Source organism: Saccopteryx leptura, chromosome 9 (genome assembly GCF_036850995.1).
Source record: "Saccopteryx leptura isolate mSacLep1 chromosome 9, mSacLep1_pri_phased_curated, whole genome shotgun sequence".
Lineage (NCBI taxonomy): Eukaryota > Metazoa > Chordata > Mammalia > Chiroptera > Emballonuridae > Saccopteryx > Saccopteryx leptura.
Genome location: NC_089511.1, coordinates 59,062,253 through 59,069,462, shown reverse-complemented (window position 1 = coordinate 59,069,462; position 7,210 = coordinate 59,062,253). Strand labels below are relative to the sequence as shown.

The 7,210-nt window shown below is 39.5% G+C and overlaps 1 non-coding gene across 1 annotated transcript; it reads right to left on the bottom strand.

The window, feature by feature from the left end:
- Window positions 1–5,021: 5,021 nt before the first annotated feature.
- Window positions 5,022–5,097, bottom strand: TRNAT-AGU (transfer RNA threonine (anticodon AGU)). The gene has a single exon. It is a non-coding gene; the product is annotated as a tRNA-Thr (tRNA).
- Between the last annotated feature and the right edge of the window lie 2,113 nt (window positions 5,098–7,210).

Genomic DNA, 7,210 nt, shown 5'->3' with positions numbered 1-7,210 from the left:
GAACACCGTGCACTAAGGGATCATTAAGGACCTGGAATGGGTTGAAAACAACGTTGAGCTCAGCTTGATTGGAGACGTTTTCATCCACTAAAAGGGTTGAATCTCACCCGGTAAGCAGCAGACAGATAGTAGAGGTGTTAAAACAAAATTTGGCACAAGCAGACTTGTTTTTTAAGATTTAATTTTCTAGAAATATTTCTAGATGAAGTATGGGAAATTAATTTGATTGGAAAAATGAAGTGTGGAAGATGAAATGGGGAAATGAAGGTTCTGGAGCAAAGCAATGGCAACAGGGATACTTTACCCCTGTTGAAGAGGTTAGATTTGAAAGTCATGGAAAGATCAGAATCTAGAGTCCAAGTAGGTTCAGAAAGTGGGAGAGAAGGGAGAAGGAGGAGTTCCAGAGTTAGTTATTAGCTTGAAGGTCCTTCATATATGTGTGAGTTCTTTATCTGGAAGTGTAATGCTCTATAGTTTTACCATAATGCTTAAGGTTTTTTTTTTTTGTTTTTTTTTTTCTTAATCACCTAGACATGGGTAACTCAAAGAGGTTGAGGCAAGACTTCCCATCATGTTTACTAATTAACCACAAACTTCTTAATGTGCAATTTAAAATTCTCCATGGACACCATGAAGCAAAAGGAAACTAAATTGTATGTCGTGACCAGTGTTTCTCAACCTTTAATACACATATGAACAACCAGAGGATCTTGATAAAATGGGGTTCTGATTCAATAGGTCTGAGGTAGTATTGCTCTGAACTAGGCAGAGCAAGACCTGAGGTGATGAGAATCAAGGAAGCAAAGAAGAGCCGTAAGCATCAAATCCCAGGGTCAAGAAGTGAGTAGAAAACAGCTAGTAAAGGGCGCTCAGGAGAAATAGAAGTGAGAGAGGAAGAAGCAGGAGATATTCCCAAGAGATTTTTCCCTCCAAGAGTAACATTCTTTCAGAAAAAAATATGGGGGTTGTGGGAGAGGGTCGTATATTTGATTTTCTTTTATGGCTTATTATTTCTCTCTGAGTACTTCACACTATATATCCTGGGTGGGGTGGGGGAATTAATAGTATGAAACTACTTGAGTCTTTTTACAACACCAGAGCTGTGTTCTAAGATAGAGAATATGTGCCTTGACTCATTCACACTTAAGAAAAAATTTCTCTTTCTGAGATAGAGATGAGGGTTGTCTATAGCTCTCTTTGGTTTGAGAATTTTAATTGTGTTATTTAGGATCCTGGCCACCAGTCATAAAGTCTCTTTCAAAGTCATCTGAGAGCTTTTATGCACATCAGACTTGTCACAAGCTTTCAGTATCCTAAGGTGTTAGGATGATACTTTATTTAAACATTTACTATACAATGGATACAATTGGAAGGACTCTATATACATTATCTCATTTGAATCATTGTAAATAAGCACTGAATAAGGGTCTCTTCAATTAAACTGACTGTCTTATAAAAAAATTCTAAAATTTTCTTTAGAGTTTTGGTTTTAGCCTGTCCGTTGTATAAAATAGTAATTAGTGGTTGTGTGTCTTCTTCTTATTAGATATTGACTGTTTAGCATCTCTTCTTAATTTTGAGAGTAGTAGATGCAAAAGTAATTACTTAACACTAACTGGAGGTGATTTTCAGTATTAATCATGCATTTTAATTGTTTTTATTTGGTGTTTGGAGAACATATTATTCTAAAAAGTTAGAGTTTTTGGTACCATTGTGTCTTCTGGGATTTCACTCAGCTCCTCAATTAAATAACTATCATTTTAATTAAATAGTTGCTTCAAGCTATTATAAGTCCTAATATGGATCTCAATACTCATATTCTGAAGTTCAATCCATGGGTTATATTTCCCTTCACTGACTTCTATGAAAGTCAAACATAAACATGTGATAATTGTTACTTGCTTACTTGCCCTTTAAGAGGAATCCAAAGGTTAATAAATGAAAATGTTTCCTCAGCAAACTTGATTATAATATTTAATGTTAATTATTTCTGGGACCAGGTCACTATGTAGATATTATTTAAGTATATATACTCTGGGTGCCAGCCTCTACTACAGTAGATCTAATTATGGCTGTGTGTGAAATAATCTTGGGAGATTTTTGAAACTATATCTTCAGCCCCCACCACAAGCCTTAGTGCATAGTCTCTTGGGTATGGCCTTGAGCATCTGGATTTTAGAACTCAACAACAGTAACTACCATCTCACTGTGTAATTCTTGTACCCAGCCAGGTTTGGAAACCACTGCCCAGAGCAATGAAATGATCTCAGCTGATCAATAAGTGGAAGACAGCCATGTGTTTACTAGACCAAACATTTTAGAAAGTCAGAGGTGTGCTCTAGGGAACACCTACACTATAATCTTCTGTTAAGCTTATTTAAAAGGCCAATTCCATGACCCTAACAAGGACTTATTGAATTTGAATTTCTCAGTCTTAGAAATTTCTTTTTCATCAGGGTCCTCAAGAGAGTTCAATACATGCTAAAGTTTCAGAACCTCTCTCTATATGAATGAGCAATCAATCACCTAGGTGGATACTCTGTCTGAGTTCTCTGATCATATTTTATTCTATCCCTGATTTGCAGGAACCATGAGAATCATTTTAAGGAATTATTCTCAATTTTTTTCTTAATAATGACTCTCCCTTAGCGACTTCTATGAATCCTCTCTCTAGAAATTTTTACACAGACATATCAGCACATTTTATATTTCAGGAAGTTCAGGGACTTCAAGATAATTTATATTATATATTGCTGATTAAGAACTGTTGCCCTGGAAAAGGTAACTGAGTCCTTGAATTAAAAAAAAAATTGTTCTAATGAGTCTACTCCAGAACCAGGACATAACAAAGCTAGGAAAATACCAAGAAATCTAGTTCTGAGAGCTACAATGGGATTGAAAACAGGGAAGAGGAATCTCATCCCTGAGTCAAGGTCCTGGTTTATATGGAGTCTAGACCTAATGGAGGCCTTCTTTGTAAGACTGGTAGGTCCAAGAGTTCACAGAAACACTCTTTTCTTCTCTCTGGTCCAAGAAGACTGTCAGAGGTAATAGAGGTTTCTTTAGTGCAATAAACATTTTTTTTTTTTTTAGTACCAACTACATATGATGTACTGCCAGAAGCTGGAAGTACAAAGTCGGATCAGATACCTGTGCTGATTTCAAGCAACTCACAGCTAGCGGTATATTTCTTATTGTTGGACTTTTGTACCCACCATCCCTCCCACAAACCTTACTATTATGGTGATGAAATATCTAGCCAAGGACATTAACTGCAATATCAGATTTTCCTGACTGCTCTCTGCTTTCTCTTTCAGCCCAGTGCTGAGTGCAATTCTCTTGTCTCTCTTCTCTCCTGCTTCAACTAGTTCTCCACATCTATTTCTCCTGTTTGGGCTTGATGACCTATTTTGACTTCTTTCTCTGGCATACCAACTTCACATTCCCCTGGACATGTGGCTGTAAATGCTCCCATGGCTCCAGTGCCTCTGGAGCTGTATCCCCCAACATCAACAGTCCTTGCTTTCAAAATCCTCAGAAGCACTGTAGTTTCCAACCTGGTGAGAAAGGCATCTTCCTTTATTCATTCAACATGACTGAGTGTGCCAGGTACTATCCTAGGCACTGGGAATACATGAGTGAGATAAACCAACAAAAATCCTCAGGCTGATGTTAATATTTTAGTAGAAGGAAAAACAGAAAACATAATAGTTACATATATGAACACATATGTAATATATGTAACAAACCTAGTCCATTCTCATTATTTGAAGATTCCATTTATACATAGTCTCCTGCTTGCTAAAAGTTATGTGTAACTCCCAAATCAATACCGTGTTTCATGGTCATTTGTAAACATGGGAGAGCTGTGAAAAACTTGAAATGCCCAATTGGTACCTTCCTAGGTAAGGATGAACAAGGCAACACACTTCCTTCTTGTTTTTGTTATCATACTCTCACACTAACAAGTATTCATTACTCGGTCTATTTAGTACCATGTTTTTTGTAAGTTTGATGCTTTTGCTGTTTAAATGGCCCCTAAGAATAGTGTGAACATGCTGTCTGGTTTTTCTTAGTTCAAGAAGTCCGTGTTGTCCCTTATGGAGAAAATCTGTTTGTTAGATTAACTTTGTTCAAGCATAAGTTTCAAGTTCATTGTTAGTGAACCAAAAATATATATTAAACAAAGAGTCTTTAAACAGAAGCACGCAAAAAACAGTTATGTATTGATGGTTGAAGAGAACAGTTTGAGCAAGGCTCGCCGTAAGAGCAATGGTTCAGTATTTGCTAATTCAGCCATCACAGTGAAATAACTATTATATCATGAATAACAAGAATCAACTGTATACATTAGATCAGATTTTAGTTAATGTTACTGATACAAAATAAGGTTTTACAAGGTGTATAGGAAGCATTCAGAGTGGGCATGTGCTTTCCATATAAAATTATATGTTCCGGTGACATTTGAACAAAGATGTAAAAGAGATGAGGGCAGAAGCCATGACATATCTGGGAGAAAGAACATAGTAAGCAGAGAGGAGAGTAAGGACAAAGGAGTAAGGCATGATCAGGGTGGGGGATGAGGAACCGAAGTCCAGTGGAACACAGGGGAATGTAGTAGAAACTGAAGTCAAAGACTTGTAAAAGATCCTGTAAAAAAATGTGTTTTTCGGAATGGAGTGAAAAGCCATTGGAGAGTTTTTGTTTTTTTTTTTCATTTTTCTGAAGCTGGAAACGGGGAGAGACAGTCAGACAGACTCCCGCATGTGCCCGACCGGGATCCACCCGGCACGCCCACCATGGGGCGATGCTCTGCCCACCAGGGGGCGATGCTCTGCCCATCCTGGGCGTCGCCATATTGCGACCAGAGCCACTCTAGCGCCTGGGGCAGAGGCCACAGAGCCATCCCCAGCGCCCGGGCCATCTTTGCTCCAATGGAGCCTTGGCTGCGGGAGGGGAAGAGAGAGACAGAGAGGAAAGTGCGGCGGAGGGGTGGAGAACAAATGGGCGCTTCTCCTGTGTGCCCTGGCCGGGAATCGAACCCGGGTCCTCCGCACACTAGGCCGACGCTCTACCGCTGAGCCAACCGGCCAGGGCCGGAGAGTTTTGAGTATGAAGAGTGACAGTATCTGACATGTTTTAACAAGATCTTCTGTGTTGAACACAGACTGAAAAGAAATAAGAGTGGAGACACATATCTCATTTAGGAGGCTTGTATAATAATACACGGAAGAGAAAATGGTGGCTTAGTCCACAGGTTAAGTGAGAAGAGTGATAGGATTTTGGATATATTTTGAAGGTAGAGCCAATAGAATATACTACTGATGAAATGTGGAATGTAAAAAAGCAGAAGAAAGGATTTCGGCCTAAGCAACTGGAATGATAGAGTTGCCATTTGGTGCAATGGGTAAGCTTGCAGGTGGGACAGATTTAGGGGTAGGATGATCAGGAATTCTATATTGTATTCACTAAGCTTGAGATGTCCAAAAGACAGTCAAGAGGAGATATGAAATAGGCAGTTCAATATATTATTCTCTATTTCAGAGGATAGGCTTAGATTGTAGAGTCATTATCCCATGGATGGCTTTAAAGTCATTATCCTGGATATACAACAGTGATATATATCCAATCCTGGTTATATATCCTAGATATAGATATCCACATATATCCTGACAGAAAAGAGAAGGGGATCTCTTTCTGACCCTGGAAGCATAGCAGCATAATGAAAAATGAAGAAAAATCAGCTAAGAAGAGTGAGAAGGAGCAGTTGAAGGCAAAAAAGGAAAGCAATGTTGTTCTAGAACAGGGGTCGGGAATCTTTTTGGCTGAGAGAGCGATAAACGCCATATATTTTAAAATATAATTCCGTGAGAGCCATACAACAACCCATGCATGTTATGCATTATCCAATAAAAATTTGGTGTGGTCCCAGAGGACAGCTGTGATTGGCTCCAGACACCCGCAACCATGAACATGAGTGGTAGGAAATGAATGGATTGTAATACATGAGAATGTTTTATATTTTTAACGTTATTATTTTTTTTTATTAAAGATTTGTCTGCAAGCCAAATGCAGCCATCAAAAGAGCCACATCTGGCTTGCAAGCCATATAGGTTCCTGACCCCTGTTCTAGAATCTCAGGGAAGAGTGTTTAAAGAATGAGTGGTCAACCTTGTCAAATTCTGCAGGGGGTCATGAAATATGAAAAGAGAACTGAGCCTCAGATTCAGCACACAAAAATCATCGGTGGCCCAGACAAAGCAGTTTATATTATATATTAAAGCCTGATACTATTGTATTCCAGAGAGAACAGGAAATAAAATCTGAGTCAATCACAATAATCCTTTCAAGGATTATAACTATAAAGAGGAACAGAGAAACGAGGCTGTAGGCAGAGACTATGGGGTCAAAAAAAGTTTTTATTAATGATGGGAGAAAATAAAGTATGCTTATTGTTAGAAGGCAATTTCCCATTTCTAAATGTCTTGTGAGCAGACACTGGTTGTTTCTGTTCTAGACTTTTTTCCAAGGATATTTGTAGGATGTACAACTTTTGAAAACTAAGAGGGTATCTCCCTCCAGAACAGAAGTCATACATGTTTATTGTCCAGTATAATAGCCAATTCAAGGCCCTGGCCAGTTGGCTCAGTAGATAGAGCATCTGCCTGGTGTGCAGATATCCTGGTTAGAGTCCCGGTCCAGACACACATGAGAAGCAACCATCTGTTTCTCTTACCCGCCTCTCCCACTTCTCTTTCTCTTCCCCTCTTGAAGCCAGTGGTTTGATTGGTTTGAGTATTGAACCTGGGCACTGAGAATAGCAGTTCAGTTGGTCTGAGCATCAACCCCAGGCTCTGAGATAGCTTGGGGGTTGCTGGCTAGATCCTGTTCAGGGTGCATGCGAGAGTCTGTCTATTACCCTTCTTCTCACTTAAAAAAATTAAATAATAAAATGCTGATCCTCTCTGACTCAGAACTCTCATAGCTTCTGCTAGCATCCATTGAACTGAAAATCTGCCTGTAGTTTTCAAGTAGGGTATATTGGTAAGAACAGTCCAACAGCCCTGGCTGGTTGGCTCAGTGGTAGAGCGTCGGCCTGGCGTGCAGAAGTCCCGGGTTCAATTCCCGGCCAGGGCACACAGGAGAAGCACCCATCTGCTTCTCCACCCCTCCCCCTCTCCTTCCTCTCTGTCTCTCTCTTCCCCTCCCG